Consider the following 19,242-nt stretch of genomic DNA (forward strand, 5'->3'; position numbering starts at 1 on the left):
GATCAAGAAATGACGGATGAAACATCTAACGGCATTAAAGAAAAAGAACGAAAACATGAAGAAATAAAAGACGGGAAAGAAGCTTGTGATTCTCAGGTGCCTGAAGTGAAAGTGGAAGAAAGTGAAAATACGACTGTTAGGTTCTTCGAAACTGATACTGAAATGACGAAGTCTCAGTTAGCAAGGATTGAACCATCTGAAACTTCATGTGATGCAGAAATGGGAAAAGCTTATATACAGCTTAAGCAGTGTGCTCCAGTATTGCAAGGAATTTCACCCACCTCAACTACTGGGTGTGTGCCTCATGGTGCTGATTTTGCAGACAAGGACTTGATTCTAAACCTGAAACTTCTGTTTGTAAAGGATCGGATTCTATTCATGACCCTGGTGCAACATCGGAACTGGCTTTAGGAAATAAAGGTAAATGAACATGTACAAGCAACTGCAATTACAGAGGTGAGCTTATATACATGATGAGAATGAACTACAGAGAGGTGAAAGAACTGTTTTAGATTTTCCTGTGGATAAAAAGTCTTGAAGAACTGAATCTCCAGACTGTGATATGCAAAAACAGGAATATATCTGAGAATTGTAGTGGAAAAGTATTTGACTCGGGTATAACTTAATGAAAAGACTGAGACTGAAATTCATTCTGAACATTTAATTTTATTCAAATTTAAATTTTTATGTCGCTAACCTGTGTATAAAACTTGTGTATAGTGTAAATATTTTTTTCTTTAGTTATATGTTATTTGTTTGTTATATTGCCTTTTACTAATTCAGAAGTCAAATAGCAAAAATCAGCGTTATATTTTCAAAATTTTCACAGGACTACTTTCGATGGTTTTACCGAACCACCATCCTCAGCTGAAAAACCGCAAATGAACAAGATAGGATATACTGATTAGATAAGATAAGAAAGCCTGTACAAGAATAAGCAAGTGGCGTCATTTGGTGGTGAAACCAGAACTAAAACATAATTTCTTTAAAGGGCAAAGGCAAAGATGGATTAGAATTAGGATCGTTAACTAGAACACAAAGATTTTTGTGAATGTGAAATACCTCTAGAAAATCCAGTTCTCCAATGGAAGATGTTTTTTGAATAATTTTGGCAGCAGAAAAATGGAAAGTGTGATTTTCGGACCAACAATGTTGAGTAACAGAAGACTTCCGTGTTTCCTTTTTTTCGGCGTGTTATTGTGTTTTAATATTACCTTTTGTTTGTATTGAATTATGCTTCAGGTCAAGGATTGTACTGCCCGGGACGTGCAGTCCTTGGGAACTGGCAGTGTTACGAAATGTCCAGTTACAGTAAGATAGCTTCCATATAGATATTCAGACGGCGTGATTAACGGTCGTCTGAATTCTTTTCCCAGCAGGCCTTTTAAAATTCATATTAATACTTACAAGAATACGCACCCTCTTGCATATGAAATGTTGAATAGTTCTATTTATGTGGATAATCTTTTTCATGGAAGTTCCACTGTTTAAGAAGCTTATGAGTTATCTTGTGATGCTGTTTTGATTTTTTAAAGGATGCAAACATGAATATGAGAAAATCTAACACTAACTCTAAAGAACTGAAAGATTTATGGAAGAATTCTAATCCATTAATCGAAACAAATGAATATTCTGATTTACATTTAAAAGTACTAGGTCTCAGTTGGAATAATATTGAAGACACATTAAGTCAGGACTTAAGGTCATTGTTATCCACGTTGGATATTAATGAATGCACGAAACGAAACATACTACACACAGCCGCAAAAATATTTGATCCATCTGGACTTATGTCTCCTTTTCTAGTTCGAGTGAAGTGTATGTTACAAGAGCTGTGGCAGTTAGGTGTAGAATGGGATGAGATGTCTTCCGGAGAAATTAAAGAAAAATGGCAAGCATGATGTAATGAAATTCAAGAACTTCAAATTTTGAAAATTCCTCGACATTATTTTCCTGGCACAAATCTGAAGAGGGAAGAAGATTTACAGATCCATATATTATCTGATGCTTCAATAAAAGCTTTTGGTGCGGTTGCATACTTTAGGTACATAACATCGCATGGCACTTTTAAAACTAGCTTTATAGCTTCCAAACCACGAGTTGCACCAATTAAAAAGGTGACGTTGCCCGACTAGAATTAATGGGTGCAGTCATTGCAGCAAGATTAGCCAAATATTGTAAAAATCTTTTTAAAAATTTAGAAAAGACTATTCTATGGAGTGATTCAATAATTGTGCTACACTGGATAAAAGGCACGGCATCTAAGTGAAAGCAGTTTGTTTCAGAGTATTAGAAATTCATGAAAATACAAATCCCAGTGTATGGAGACACTGTATAAGTAAGGAAAATTGTGAACGAGAGGATTAACTAGAAAAGATTTGCTATCTTAAAAAAAAAAAAAAAATGTCAGGACCCAAAACGGTTATTATACACGTAGGCCCCAACCGAAGAGATTGGAATATGACTCAATAGACCAGGAAATTGAAGCTGAATACAAATTTTCTGCTATAATTAGTTCCGCAATTGTTTCTAAACAGATAATTGATGTTAATAAGTTTAGTTGATTACGCAAACTACTGAAGGTGACTTATTGGGTATTGCCGATTGTTGATGTTCTTAGGAGGAAAACTAGTACACTGGGTTCTCTTACTACTGAAGAATATAATCGTGCTGAACAGTTTTGGGTTAAAGCTGTTCAAAGGGACGTTTTCTCTGAGGAAATTAATTGTTTGAAGAATGGCAAGCCTTTACAAAAAAACTCTAAGTTGTTGTACTTAAACCCATTTTTGGATTATGAAGATGTATTGCGAGTGACAGGAAGGCTTGAGAAAACTCATTTATCTTCGAATGAAAAACACCCTATTATACTAGGGTCAAAATCTAAACTCACTGAATTACTGATTTGGGAACCCCATAATAAAGTATTTCATTCCGGCGTGTCTCATACGCTAGTGCAGGTGAGAGAGAAAATACTGAATATTAAATGCCCTACAAGTTAAGAAATCGTTTCTAGGTAAATGTGTTATTTGAAAGATTCAGCATTTCTCCACGAGACAAGATGGTTGCTAAATTACCAGCTCTTCGATTGGGGCAATCAGCCCAATTGACAGTAATTGGGATCGATTATGCTGGTCCGTTATTTGTGAAAGAGAGTAAAAACAAACAATATCTATTGATAACAAGTGCTGTTACAAGAAGTGTTCACAAGAACTAGTTAGTAATATCACCCCAGATGAATTTTTTGCTTGCCTTCTTATATTTTTTATCTCGAAGATGGCTCGCAAGGTAAAAACTGAGTCATGGGTTATTAGACGTATTTATACAACTTTTGTACAATTTAGAACTTCAGAACTAAAGTGTTTATCTTCAGTTTTAATTTACAAATATGGTATTGTGAGTATATCTTTTTATAGCTGTTTAATATTTTTTTAATTATTCTGATAAAATTAATAATTCTAATAACTTCCATGCGCAAATTTTATAGTTTAAAATGTACTTAATTTAACAGAGTTATGGTCTGCTCCCTTAGGGGGACAATAAATAATCTTCTGAAAAGGTGAATATTGCTTTTTTGAATTTGATAATGTTATATTTAAGTTGCTTAATTTTTCATTTGAATTTCCATTTATTTAGATGATTTATATTTTTTTCTTGTGACTAGAACTCGAATGTTTTTTGTAGTGTGTATGTATACTGTTTATATACAAGTTTGCTGAACTCCTGTGGTTCATGGGGGGGAAGATGTTAAAAAACAGAATGATCATGTGATCAAACAGCGTGATTAACGGTCGTCTGAAGTCTTTTCCCAGCAGGCCTTGCGGCAAAAGTTCATGAAAATTAGACTTTGGAATTTGGCTGTAACCTTTTTCTTGCTTACTATGTGAGATATTAATTTCCGTTCTCGGATTAATTACGCAATATTGTTAATCTCAGATTAATTACTCTTGGATTTATCAGTCTAATATGCTTTTTTGTGTTTGATGTGAATAAAAATAAGAAATTACTAGACAACATGGTCTTCATTCAAGAATCTCGTTTAATTTTCTAGTGATGATATTGTGAGTTTATTTTTCAAAAACAATCTAATCGCGTCTGCACATTTTGTAACACTCCCCCCTCCCACGGACTGCACGTCTTGGGCTGTACAATCCTTCTTGCGTTGTTTTATTCCTTTACGTTCGTGCGGGGCTTGGGTTTGGAGTGAATAACGACGACACTTGACTACACTTTATTGGCCAGTATTCTTCAAGACAGCTCCAAAATCACTTTTACAGCCGTCGAAGAACTACTATAATTACGCTGACTCAATCAGCGACACAGCGTACAAGCTATCAGGCGATAACGGTGAAGACAGCTTCACGGCAAAAGCCCAGAGAAGAGCTCTCGAGTCTCCTCGGTTGTTCTCGGAACTCTACGTACTCTCGAGACTCTCCACGCTACAACTCGCGATGCACTCAACGATACACTAGAGTTCAGCTCCCGACTCCTCGCTTCTGTCGCTCCTGGAGCTCAACTCACTCTAAGATCGAACTCGACGATGCACTTCCTCGAAATCCTCTAAGAGACTCTCTCGATGCACACGGCCACCAACTCGGCACTAGGCACTCACTGACTGACTATCAACTCGAGAGACTCCGCACGGACTGACTTTCCTCCTACCAGCAGGGTTTAAATGGCTTTTGGCTTGTGTTCTAGAACATTCTGGGCTAAACCAGTAAGAATTCGTTCCAGTAGGTTCTCCACCCGGGGGGATTTCTTGCCAAATGTGGCAACCCTGCAATTCCCTTGTCATTTTCTGGCAGCCCTAAACCTGCTTGTCGGGACAGCTATCCTCCCGCGACTGGACATTTCGTAACAATATTTTCAGTAATGCTTAGAACTCCATAGAGGTCCACATTCCCTGTATTAATACATATCATCAGTTAATTATATTAATCAATGTCGTATCATCATTTAATAGATGCATGTAACTTTATTTTACATTTTTATTTCTTAATTACTTTTTTCCTTTCAATTTAGTTTGCAAGTTAATATTTTTACTTTTACTACAACAGAATAATTAAGTTTTACAATAAAAGGTTGAGAAAGGTTGAAAATCCGGGTTAAGTTAATTGCAGTATCTAAGTGATGTAAAATAGTAGAATTTGTAATGGCAATACTATTACAAAATGAGATATCTGTAACACGTAGATAGAAACGGAATTTTAAAATGTAGATTAAAATAGGACTATTAAATGAATTTAACTGAATAATAATTAGCATTAAATTTATGAAAGAAGTTACAAATTGAACCGAATCTTATATAAAATCATGCATACAGTTAGAAAATATGAGAAATAAATAAATTGAAGAGCGTATTGGTTAGGAAGTATGAAAAAAAAATCTGTGTAAAATGAAATAAAACAATAAAAAATTTGTAGTAGTAAGTATAAACATTATGGAAAATAAATATCATGAATAGAAAATGTAGGAAATAGGGTAAAATTAAGTGCATATTAAACTGTAAAAGCTTAAAATCTGCGGATGACGTTTCAAGTTTACACATGAATTTAAATAAAGGCTTTACGTATGAGCAATGAATGCCTATAACAAGAGATATTGAAGGTGTATATAAGTAAGAATTACGGGATACGACATACAAAGAAACATATCAGTTTGGACGGGTGAAAACTATTTAACCTAAACTAAATTATAGAAATTAGGGCAGTGGAAAAATTAATCATTTACCAGAATGGAAGGCTTATCTCCATGAATCACTGTATACGTTAGCTGGGTCATCCGCAATTTGCCCGTGCGTTTCGCCTGAGGGCTTGCACCGCGCACCACCTCCTGGCGTTGAACTGTCCGCTTCATACTACTCACATGCATTATTAAATAAGAAGGATTTCATTTCTTCTAAAAATAGTAAAGCAATATTAAACGAAAACTTATGAAAACTTAAATGAATAATATGAAAGGCAAAATTATGTAATTATCCATTATATTCTCTTTTGAAACGTTGATGACTTTTAATTTTTTTTAATGCAAAAACATTTCAGTAATCGTTTCCTCAGTTTTGATATGCTGAAGCGTCTACGTGATTTCGGTAGAGGAACGGGTGTCCAGTCTTCAGCTAAAGAAGTAGCTCCAACGATTCGCTTTTGAACTAGACTGTCTGGAATTGGTTTCAAGTACACGTTGGAATATTCACGGAAAGTTTCAAGCATATTTGTATCAAAATCAGCCGCGAAATCGTAAAATTGGGAACTAAATTGTTTATCAATGTCATCTAGTCTGACTTCGCTCAGTTTAAAGGTTTGTTCTCCAGCATTATTGTCTGCTTGACTTTTGGCACTTACAGTACTATGGAATTCATTATTCAGTTCTGTTCTAAGATCAAACTCATCAGCATTCGTTTTTTCATCCCTACAATCTAAATCATTGTCAACTGGATTTATATCAATAACGGAATCAGAACAGCCTAAATCATTATCAACTAAATTTGTATCAATATGTGAGTCATTATCATCTAATTCGTAACCAACTATATTTGTACAAATAGGGAAGCCATTATGATCTAATTCGGGATCAACTACAGTTGTATAAATAGGGGAATCAGTGTAATTTATGTCGTGATGAGTCATAATTGCATCAATGTCATCTAAATCGTGATCAACTAAATTTTTTTCAATAAGGAAATCATTATGATCTAAATCTTGATCAACTCTATTTGTAACAATATGAGAATCAGTACAATCCAAATCGTGATCTATATTTGTATCTATAACGGAATGGATAAAGTCAGTACTAAATTGTTTACTACGATCATCCAAAGTGTGTTTATCCAGTTTAAGTATTTGTTCGCCAGATATATTGTCTGCTGTACTATTTGCACTGGGAGGGTTAAATAAATCATCACCTATTTGTGTTTTACAACTGCGGTCGACAGATACAATTCCTTTATCAGCGCAGTCAGTTGAATCGTTATTATAAGCTTTATTTTCAGTATGGCTATCAATGTAGTTAATATCCAGTGCATTTCTGTCATTATCTGAAACTTCAAAATCATCATTTAAAGCTTTCTTACCTGAATTAACATTGATTTCTTCCTGTTCAACGCTATTTTCTCCGTCAGTTGTTTGATTGTGGTTTGTCTCCTCGGAAAGAAAGATTATAATTATGACGCATATAAAAACTACTAAAAAATTGAAAACTGGAGTTTGAAGTATAAAATACGCTAGTTTTGCGAGAAAAACGAAGAACATTTTTATATAGCAAACTCAGTGAAACCAAAAGAAATCAGTTTAACGCACCATCAGATTCAATGTCTCTAATGATTATGACTTAGTAACATTGTTAAAAGTTGATATTCTGTCTATCTCTGTTATAATATTCGGAACACAACACAAGTTTAAAAGAAAGTTAGATTGTTGTGGTTATTACTGAAACGGCTTTCCTGAAAAACGGAGAACAAATAAAACAAGAACACTTTTTCGATATATTGTTAACAAGAAAATTAATTATCTGCATTGTTTGAATTTTTAAACTGTAAATATAACAGCTTTAAATTTCAGTGTTGTCTGAAAAATTTATGTGCTGTCATTTGATTTATGAATGCTGATTTCCTTTTATTGTTGTCCAACTGCAATTTCTAAAATAATAAGTCAAAATTCGTGTAGTGAATTTTTATGTTTTGAGTTATAAAAAATGAAACATTATCCCGAAGTAACAAAAGAAAGACACTTATGTTCATGTAGGTAACACAACAAATTTGTTTTACACTTAGATCTGTGCGCAACCACTTTTTCCTAAAGCACACCAATCCGTATGCATATACATGCACGCACATAAAAGGAGTGTTTGCTAGGTAATAAAAGTATTGTCAAAAAAAAAAAAAAAAAAGGCAGAATTCTATCAAATGTATTTTTTAGCAATTTGTTTAAGTTGTTTCAAGAATAGTTCACTTGGCAAACTTTTTAATATATGACAATCTATTTTCCTTTCCCTTCCATTGTGAGTGAGCGGAGGAAAAAAGTCCTACTTTAAAATAAATTTAACAAAGTGCATAAACCACATTCGATGTTATTATCGCTTTCAACATATATGCTAAATTCCAAAACACGCCAATATATAAGTATAAATTCATGTATAATCTTCGGAAAGTTAGAATAAAAAACTGTAATTTTTTACAGGTGCGCTGAGAAATACATCTACTTTAAAATGATGGTAAAATGTTTATAGATTATTGTTGAAAATATTTTTGAAAAATTTATAAAAAAATTATTTAAAAATAAATCAGAAAAAATGGGCGAATATTATTTGGTATGAAGATAAATTTCGAAATGTGAAAGTAAGAATCAAATAAATTAAAACTCATGTACTAAATTCATCCTCATATTCTTTTGTCTACAAGAACTTTTGCTTGATCTTTGTCAGTTTCTTTAGGGATCTTGCGATGGAAGAAATGCCCTTCACAAATCTTTTATAGTATGTGCAAATCCCGAGGAAACTTATCAAACTTGTTGACATTTTCGAGTTGTCTCTAGCCTTAAACTGCCGTCACGTTTCCTGATACGTCAAGTTTTCTTGATACGTACACAAACCTTCCGCAGAGATAATGTTGTAAGGATCTTAAGTTTTACTAACGTTTATTTTTATTTTAAATCTTTACTATCACTTCTTATTTTCTACTTCCGGCCAGAATTAAAAGCTTTAACTTATTTATGCAAATTTGTCTGGCGAACGCCAAGTACTTAAGTTGTGGCTTTTTGCCAAGCGAGAGAGAGGAAGGAGTTAGTCGAAGCAGGCCGCTTACCTTAGCAGTTTTACTCGGTTGCTGGTTGCCTTCCAGGCCAGAGGTTTAATCCTCGTGATAATTTTAAACGTATTGTAGTGTTAACAGTTCTCTGTACTACATATGGCTTCCTGTTAATATACGGCCAATCTTCCATGTAGGCCCTTGTTTATTATTCAAAAGTTAAGTTAGAGTTTAGTTACATATTTTTATATTCTTACGTTCAGACCACAAGTGGTTGGTCTCTGTATTCCGAAGTACGGAAATTATTGTAAAGAGTGAAAAATAAAGGGTTTCGTATACCCTTCCTGTCTATCTTGTCTACTTCCCACATTTATTGAACATAGTTTTAGTAAGCTCCCTGTTCCGAGTCAGGGTCTTTGCATGTTCCCAAAGAAAGTAAGGCGGAACATTGAACCTGATAGTGGCGCCCAACGAAGAAGAATAACCCTGGCAGAGTTTCAAGAAGAACCTGTGCTGCCTGCAGAAGCGGCTCAGAATCCAGAAATGCCAGCTGCCGCCCTGGAAGGATTTGGTTACATCGTCCAGACCATGCGCGCTTCGATGAAACCAGAAGCAACATTTAATGGAAACTCACCGGTTACCAGTTTTTTGGAAAATCTGGATGACCACTTCATGCTCTACCCCGTGCACGAGTTTCAAAAAGTTACCTTAGCTACCAGCGCTTTGAGGGGCCAATCGCTTAATTGGTTCAAATGTATAGGCAGAAGTCTCTTGGGTCAAGCAGGAAGTCCCACCTATACTTACGAAAATTTCAAGACTGCCCTAGTAAAAGCCTTCCCTGTCGTAAGGGATCGTGCGAAATAAGAAACGGAACTTTTCAGCATATATCAGCAAAGAATCGAAAATCTTTCCACCTTTATTTTAAGAAAAATTCACGTCTTCAAACTCTTGTATGGAAACCGTCCGGATCCTGAGATAATTCAAGTGATTTTGCCGAGGTTACTTCCCCAAGTACAAGACTTTATTGAATTAAGGAATCCGACTACACTGGAAAAGTTATTTGAGCCTGCAATCCAGTTTGAAAGTAGAAGAACGGCGGACTTTGAAAGAAGACGCCAATATCAACAACGAAACCAATTTAGTGAGCCAAGACCACAGCAAAGTCAAGCACACGGCTACGGAAGCAAAGCGAATCAGTGGGCAAGGAAACCCGAGCATCCAAAAACAGCCGGCGAACGTCGACAGTTCAATAGCAATCCAGGAAAAAAGTCTCAAGACCAGTGGAAAAAGAAGGAAAGCATGGAAATGGAAAATGATTTAAACTAAAATGGATTTCTGCTGACGGGAGGGTGCGGAAATCCGAAGGCCAAGAAAACCCCTCTTCCTTCAAGTTAAATACAGTAATGGTGAAAAATTTGACTCTTCCGAAGATTGAAGTGTTGGTGAATAATATCCCAGCCACCGCACTCCTGGATACAGGCGCGCAGTGTTCCTGTGTGGCAGAAGATTTTTTTAGGAAGTATTTTCGTAAATATCGTATATATAATTCGGATAATACGACAGTGTTAGCTGCGCAAGGAGAAAGATGTAAGTGCATAGGTAAATTACCGCTATACGTCCGTATCAAGGACGAACAAGAAAAGGTTATGTTTTTTATAGTAAAGAATCTGCAAGCACATATTATCTTAGGAATAGATTTTCTTTCAGAGGCACAAGCAACGCTGGATTTTAATGAAGCGTCCCTTAAGCTGACGATGAAACCAGTTCGAGAAGAAAAATCGGAGCCGCCGATGTTAAACCTTGACCACCTGCCTAATGAAGAGCAACAAAGAATCCGACAAGTGGTAAGTGAATTTGCTTCGTTATTTAGTGATATTCCAGGATTTACTCAAGTTACTAACCATAGTATTGACACCGGAGATTCAATGCCAGTTCGTCACAAAGCATACCGGTATGATAAGAATAAAGAAAAAATTTTAGAATGGCACATTGGCGATATGCTACATAAAAAGATCATAACGCCCATCTCAAGTAGTTATGCTAGCCCGGTGGTTTTATGTAAGAAAAATAATGACTATCCATTAACACATCCAAAAAGGTGGCGTTTCGCGATTGACTACCGTAAATTAAACTCCATAACTAAATATCCGGTATATCCGTTACCTATTATTGAAGAAATTCTAAGGAACATAACGTCGACCAAATATATGACGACTTTAGACTTAACGACTGGTTATTTTCAAATAGGGGTTAGACCGGAGGACGTGCCTAAGACTGCTTTTATAACCAAGTCTGGCACTTATGCATTCCTGCGTATGCCGTTTGGCCTTTCAGGGGCACCGGCAACATTTCAGCAATGTATGGACATTGTGTTAAGGCCTGTTCTTGGAAAGTCCACATTTATCTATTTAGACGATATCATTATTACTAGTGATAATCTCGACCAACATGTACAGGATTTAAGACAGGTGTTTTCTTTATTAAATGAGGCCGGTCTAAAAGTTAATGTCGAAAAGTGCAAATTTGCAGCCCCTGAATTAAAATATTTAGGTTACAAAATATCTCAGAAAGGAATCGAGACAGACGAATCAAAAATAATCGCTGTGCGAAAGTATCCGCCACCAAATACGGCGAAGAAGCTCTCTTCTTTTCTAGGACTTTGTTCATATTATAGGTCCTTTATAAAAGATTTTACAGCTATTGCTGAACCATTGTTAAAATTAAAAAGGAGAAAGGCAAGATTCTCGTGGACGGCCGAAGCCAATAGTGCTTTCGAAAAATTAAAGCAAGCATAAGCGCAAGCCCCTGTGTTGAAATTTCCTGAAAAGAATGAGAATTTAGAAATTTCAGCGGATGCTTCGGATTATGCGGTAGGAGCGGTACTTTCGCAAAATCAGCAGCCCGTGGCATTTTTTAGTCGAACTTTAAATCAAACACAAAGAAATTATTCCGCGACTGAGAGAGGCACTTGCAGTTCTGTTAGCAGTGCAAAAGTTCCGAGACTATTTTAGAAAGGCGCCAATAACAGTGTATTCTGATCATGCGGCGGTAACTAGATTGTACTCAGGGAATAACTTATCCCCAAGGTTAATAAGATGGGCACTCAAGCTACAAGAATATAATCTGGTAATCAAGCATACTCCCGGAAAGGAAAATATCGTAGCAGATGCCCTATTTAGAATAAAAATAGATGAAGAATATAATACTGTAAAGGTGGCAATGCTCACAGCATATACAATAAATTCCCGAGAAACTGTAATAACCGAACTGGGTAAGGATCCTGAGTTTGGAAGCATTTATGAGTATTTAAAGGATCCTGAAAGTTTTAGCCACCAAGATATTGTGGCGATAAGAAATAGGGCGACCCATTACGAACTAATAGATGGTCTATTATTTTATACAAAAACTACAAATTCTAACAACGAATTTCGACCTGTTATCCCAGCTAGTCTTAGATTAAATATCCTGCAGGAGTTACATGACAGCCCTTTAGCTTCTCATGCTGGTATTCAAAAAACTATCCAACGCGTACGCGAGGCAGTCTATTTTCCTGAACTGCAAAAGTTAACAAGGGCGTATGTCCAGTCCTGCCCAACATGTCAAGCAGTTAATTATATTAATTTCCGTCCGGCCGGGTTTCTAAATAGTATTAAATCCGAATTTCCAAATGAAATAATTGGCATCGATTTATTGGGCCCTTTCCCAAAAAGTCAGTTAAATAAACGTCGCTATCTCCTTGTTATGGTTGATCATTTTAGTAAGTGGACCGACATTGTTCCCTTAAAACGAGCTTCCGCGAAATTAGTTACTGATTCTATTTTAAATAAATATATTTTAAAATACGAGGCGCCCCTAAAAGTTATATCGGATAATGGTCTTCAATTTGTAAGTAATATATTTGAAGACATGTGCCAAAAACTAGGCATACGTCATTTAAAAATGGTCCCGTATCGGCCGAAATCAAATATAGCGGAACGGGTCAATAGAAATATAGTGAAAATTATCCGTACTTATGTTGAAAATTTTCATAAAAGCTGGGATAACTATGTCAATGAAATTGCTTTCGCCCTTAGGACCGCAAAACATGATACAACGGGTAAAACGCCTGCTGAGTTATTTTTAGGCAGAAAGATTATAACGCCGTTAGATAAATTATTTTATGTGCAACAAAGAGCCCCAGAATTTAAAATGGGTGATATAGAAAAATTAATTAAAGAAGCAAAAAAGAATACTGAAGTAGCACAGAGAAAACAAAAACTTTATTATGACATGAAACGACGGGGAGTAAGTTATAAAGTAGGAGATGAAGTTTAAGAATTAAGCATTCACTTTCTTCAGCACCAGAAGATAAAACCGCCAAATTTTTTCCACGATTTGAAGGACCATATATCATAGAAAAAATAACTCACGCTGTAGTGGTGTTAAAAGCCAGGAATGGTGAAACATGCTCCGCAAACTTTGATCAAATAAAACCCTACTATGACCGTAATAAAATGCAAATATTTACAGATCTTTTGCAGGATCCGGCACGGCAGGCACAAGCTCCAGAGGTGGAACAACGACAAGTACAAGGGCAAGCCATTAGGAGGCAGGAGCAATTGAAAAGAAAGTTTCCCCGTTGGAAATATGAAGGTAACAAGAAAAAGAAGCCGTTCCACCGTCCAGAAAAGAGAGCTCACGATCACCCCCAGAATGAAGAAGGGAGAAGTACGACGAATGCAAAGAAAGCCAGGAGAAATAACGGCAACTATAACCCGGCTCCCATACGGAAGATCTACTCATCGGACAGGACTCTCCGCAGCAAATGTCGCCGAACAGCGGAAGGGCCACTAGCGGCGGAGGAAAAGATACAAGGAAAATTTGAACGGCCAGCAACGAGGTCCAAGCAGGAACGAGAGAGAAGTGTCCCGGTTCCGCCAAGACCAGCTGCCATCAAACGGCCAAGACCATAGGCAGAGGCGAAAAAGAAGGTATTCAAGGGTGACCGAACTGGAGGGAAAAGAAAGCTTCTAGAGGAAGGTACTGAAGGGCGAGCCCGCACAAGAAGGAGGATAAATCAAACTAGAATCTTCGCTACCTTCCAGGACTGGGCTGAGAAAAGAATGTCCGAATATCACAAAGATAAGTAAAATTTTATGTTACTTTGCAAACTTAAGTTAATCTTTCATTCTTACTGCAAGTGGCAGATTTCAAGAAGTTTTACCTCATGTGAGGTCTACCTTTATCGCCAAAAAGGCGAGAAATGAGTTGTTACCTATTTTGGTATTATGTTTTTCAATTACTCGCGAGTAAAACTAAAGTTGATGTATAATAGGAATGTGTAAATACTTGAATATTGTAAAAGTTATTGTATAAATTTTATTTAAAAGATTCTGGCAAGAAAGAAGTTTTAGTCTGAAAGACTTTTGAAATGTAGTATTTCAATGTAGAAGAATTGGCACTTGCTTGGAAAAGAATAGAAGTTAACAATGTACTACTAATGTAAGTTTTAAAATGCGTAAAATTAACGGCATGATAATATGTTCTTATATACAATGTGAACTGTTATTTTAAATGTTAAGAAATACTGTGATATGGTAAAAGTGAAAGTAATGCAAAAAAAAAAAAAAAAAAAAAAAAAAAAAAAAAAAAAAAAAAAATTAAACTTATTCGTGTGACTGTAAAAAGACCAAATTATGGTGAATATGTGTTAAAGGTTGAATGAATGTAGTTAGGCTCTCTGACGCTACACTTCAGAGTTAGCCACTTTCAGAATAGTACCTCAGGGTTTAGAGTTGAAGATAGGGTGTGTTACGAGGTCTTGTTATGTTGAATTTTAACACGTTAGTGTTTTGATTGTAGGCGGCAGTGTTGAACACGTATACATAAACACATTCGTGTTTGGTGTTTTCTTTTACAACACATGTCAGAGAGCACGGGGAGAGATAATTAAAATAAAGTAATGAATGAAATAAGAATGTTAAGAGAAATATAAATATGCATGTTACTTGCCATTTCATTGTGTAACATTTCATTAAACTAGTTTTCCTTCCAGATCTCTGGAAGGAACCAGATTTGAATAAAAGCTCCTGTTTAGATGCAGTACAGATGAAAAATTGGTTGTCCATGGAGCTGATATTGTAAAAACAAATTTTTTTTTAAATTTCTAGTTTCTAGTGAGAAATGTTTGTAAAAGATTGACCTCGCGTTAGATTCTAGAGCTAAAAGTTTTCAACAAGGTCGTTTTAGACCTCAGTTTCAAACTAATTAACTCTGGCGGGAAGTATGTAAGGATCTTAAGTTTTACTAACGTTTATTTTTATTTTAAATCTTTACTATCACTTCTTATTTTCTACTTCCGGCCAGAATTAAAAGCTTTAACTTATTTATGCAAATTTGTCTGGCGAACGCCAAGTACTTAAGTTGTGGCTTTTTGCCAAGCGAGAGAGAGGAAGGAGTTAGTCGAAGCAGGCCGCTTACCTTAGCAGTTTTACTCGGTTGCTGGTTGCCTTCCAGGCCAGAGGTTTAATCCTCGTGATAATTTTAAACGTATTGTAGTGTTAACAGTTCTCTGTACTACATACGGCTTCCTGTTAATATACGGCCAATCTTCCACGTAGGCCTTTGTTTATTATTCAAAAGTTTAGTTAAATATTTTTATATTCTTACGTTCAGACCACAAGTGGTTGGTCTCTGTATTCCGAAGTACGGAAATTATTGTAAAGAGTGAAAAATAAAGGGTTTCGTATACCCTTCCTGTGTATCTTGTCTACTTCCCACATTTATTGAACATAGCTTTAGTAAGCTCCCTGTTCCGAGTCAGGGTCTTTGCATGTTCCCAAAGAAAGTAAGGCGGAACATTGAACCTGATAATGTGACCAAGTTAAGTCACTTCCTGTCTGAACAATTTACATTATGGACTACTTTAGATAGGCATCCTTGGATTTCTATAGCACATTCCTAATATTTTCTAAATGTCTTTCAAAACTGCTCCCTACGATGATGATATCATCGAGGTATATCAGACAGACGTCGTAACAAAGACCTCTCAACACGGTCTTCATGAGGCGTTCGGACGTTGCCGGAGCATTACATATTCCAAACAGAATCACTTTAAGCTTCCAAAGAAAATGCCGTCTTTTTTCGGTCATCAGCGTGTATATCAACCTGCCAATACCCACTCTATAAATCAAGAATCAAAAACAGTTTACTTCAGGAAAGAGTGTCTAGAATGCTCTAAATTCTAAGAAGAGGGTAGCTTTCTTTGTGATGTCGTTCAAAAGGTATTGTCACCGCAAAATCTAGTTGAACAAGCCTTCTTTCTGACCAGGACGATTGGATAGGACCAAGTGCTTACCGAAGGCTTGATAACGTAGCTTTCTTGCATGTCCTTTAGAAGTTTTCTGACCTCTTAGCAATCGGTAGATGTCTTGGAACAGAACAAACAGGCTCTTAGCGTACTTTGCCATAAAAAGTACGCTAAGAGCCTGTTTGTCCGCAATTGAACCGAGTTTGAACTGTCCGCGTTCAGCGACTTTATCGCTCACCCGCTGAGGAGTCTAGAGCAGGCATCGGCAAGCTTTTTCGGCTGCGCGTCAAAATCAACCAAATGTGTATCTTAAGAGGTCGCTTTGGGTCAGTGATATTTTCATTTTAGAGCAGCCTTTCTTGGTGAACAATAAGAAAGAATTTATTGAGAAAGTAATTAAAATAAGCTTTAAATATAAAAATTAAAATTCTATTTTTTATTATAAGAGCAAATATAACTGAATGAATTTTATTTTTCTCTTCGACATCAATGTCTTCACTAATACTGAATTTGTGACTTCAATTTAATCCAGCTTATAGTTAGCGGTCTTAAAACGAATTACAAGCATCTAAAATTTTGGTTGTTAAGCTTCTCTTGTTCTTGCTCAAAATAAATTTCATGCGTGAAAACATTTGCTCGCATTTATAAGTTGAACCAAATGTGGAAAAATGGCAAAGCCAATTATTTGGAATTATGGATCAGCGTTACCAAACTAACCGATTTTCTTCTAAATTATGTTGCAATTTCAATTTTTTTTTAAAAAAATATGCATGTTCATTATTGCTACTTTCTAATCAAACAAAAATGCTGTTTTTATTATTTTTTTAATTTTTGTAATGTATTCTTCAAGTGCTCGTTTGATATCTATGATGTTTTATAATTTATATATTGTACTTTACTTTCGGAACTCATGTGGTTCAACTTGAAATTATGAACTTGAAATTATGAAATGGGCCGCTCGGTGACATGAGGGTCATAGGATGCCGAAGCCGCGTCAAGAAGCACAGATTACCAACAAGTCATGACTAATAAAGTTTTGTGTTAAATTTTAACGAGTGTTATCTTGCATTTTAATACAAACAGTTGTGGTGTTGCGTGGCCCCAACTTGCCCGCAACACTAGTAGTGACTGCTATGAACTGGTAATTACACAAACTCTTAAGTAGGGTTTAACTCCCTTTTTATTCCACTTTAGAAGTTACAGATGCGTTCACTTAACGCTCACAAACTACGACGACCCGGCGGTTAAATAAAAATAAGAAAGTACAACTAAAAATGAATAACAGGATGAATAAATAACAAGTCACTACCTACGAGGCTCTATAAACGTGACTAACTTAACCGCGTTCTAAGATACAGCTGAGATTTCAGCAAACTTTCTGAATAAGAAGTTGAAAGATTCAACTAACTGCCGAAGTAGGCACACAGGCCGAAACGCGCGGTCCTTAAATTTCTACTTAGCAACCTTCACGCTTGTGAATCAAGAAAGCACACCTACAAACTCGTTTCCGTTCTATTTAACTCAAATTACTTCTGCTAAAAATTTGAATACTCTGCGCGTTCTATTAAAATTACATACTCTGGCATTGGCAATTCCAGGGGAAAGTAAAGGCTTGACAGGAAAGATAGCTTAAACTTAAAATAAATGTTAGTTAAAATAAATATAAACCCTACACAGTAGCAGAGGCAATAACTCGCCAGCCATTAGATATAACTTCTAAAGGCTTAGTTTAATGTTTTAAAAGTTATATATGTTTTAATTCTAGTTAATATGTAATGAGTTAAAGTTATATATGTTAATGAGTAAAATCATATGAGTTGAAACATAGTCACCAGAATATTTAAAACTTTATATGCTTATTGAATAGGCTACTAAGGCTTAATTACCAAAATTAGAAGTGACAGAAGGCCATCCGGAAAGAAGAACAAAGATAAATAAATAAAAATAACAATAATTAAAAAACATTTAAAAATACATAAAATAATTCTGAAAGCTTTCAGATTTTATATTATTCCCAAACGGGCCGTTTTTTTTTCTTTTTTTTTCTTTTCCATTTACACACATACACGTTTTGAGAGCATTTGGGTTAACGTCAGATTGGGCTAAAATTTAAATTCCGATGGACAGTCTCGCTTGCTGGAAATAAAAAATGTTTATTCCCTACAATGTTGCCACTGCCCGCTTTGAAATTTTTGAATTGTTAATAAAAAATTCGTTAAAGTTTTACAAAATATGAAGTAGACAATAAAAGAAATTCCAAATTCAGCCGTCCAGGTGCCCATGTTCGGGTGGAGGCATATCATATTCAAAATTCGAAGACTCTAGGTACCGTTGTTTTTTCACAGTGCGAGAAACGTACATATATTCGTGTAGATTCTTCCTTTTTTAATTTCTTTAAATATAATATAGGGCGATAATATTTGGTGGCGACAATTTGAAAAATCCCTCGAGCGTTTAAAGTGATTTGACGCAAAATGCCTTTTCGAGACTAATAGCCTTTCTGGGCTAATAATTAAAGTTCAATAAAATGTAAAGCATTCAATAAAAATTAAACTAATATTAAATTAATGATGCATAATTAAATAGCAAAATAAAATACCGGACGTTGTCTTTATTTACAGTTCCGGTTGGAACTAAAATTTTACTGAAACAGCTCAGCCGAGCTCCGCTGAATTTAAGCTCAGTGTTGAATTTAAGCTCCTTAAAGCCGATGGAGTTTAATTCAATGATGAATACTAATTCAGAAGTCAAACAACAAAAATCAGCGTTATATTTACAAAACATTTATATAAAAAAATATAACGCTGATTTTTTTGTAAAAAATGTCATGTCATTTTTGTTGTTTGACTTCTGAATTAGTATTTATTCGGCGTGTTATTGTGTCGTAAATCAATGATGAATGTACGGTGTATGACTTTAAGAGATAATAGAAACAAAGATTATTCTTTTTTCTAGCCCAGCAACGACAAAATGTAAAATGTTTAAAACGTCATTAAGAGAATAAAGAGCAATGTCAGGACAGAAAGTAAGATAAAGCTGAAACAGAAAGTAAAGTAAGTAAATACTATAGTATTTTTGCAAAAGAAATTCCAAAGAATTTTTAAATATTGACATCAAAGCCGAAGGTCTAAAATAATTAACCCATTTTTTTTACCTTCTTTACATTAAAGCGACGAGCATTCGGAGAGAAATCTTTAATGTTTACAACGTTCCCTAA

This window comes from Stegodyphus dumicola, chromosome 11 (assembly GCF_044657685.1).
Source record: "Stegodyphus dumicola isolate Sdum_Otavi_A_Nest chromosome 11, ASM4465768v1".
Lineage (NCBI taxonomy): Eukaryota > Metazoa > Arthropoda > Arachnida > Araneae > Eresidae > Stegodyphus > Stegodyphus dumicola.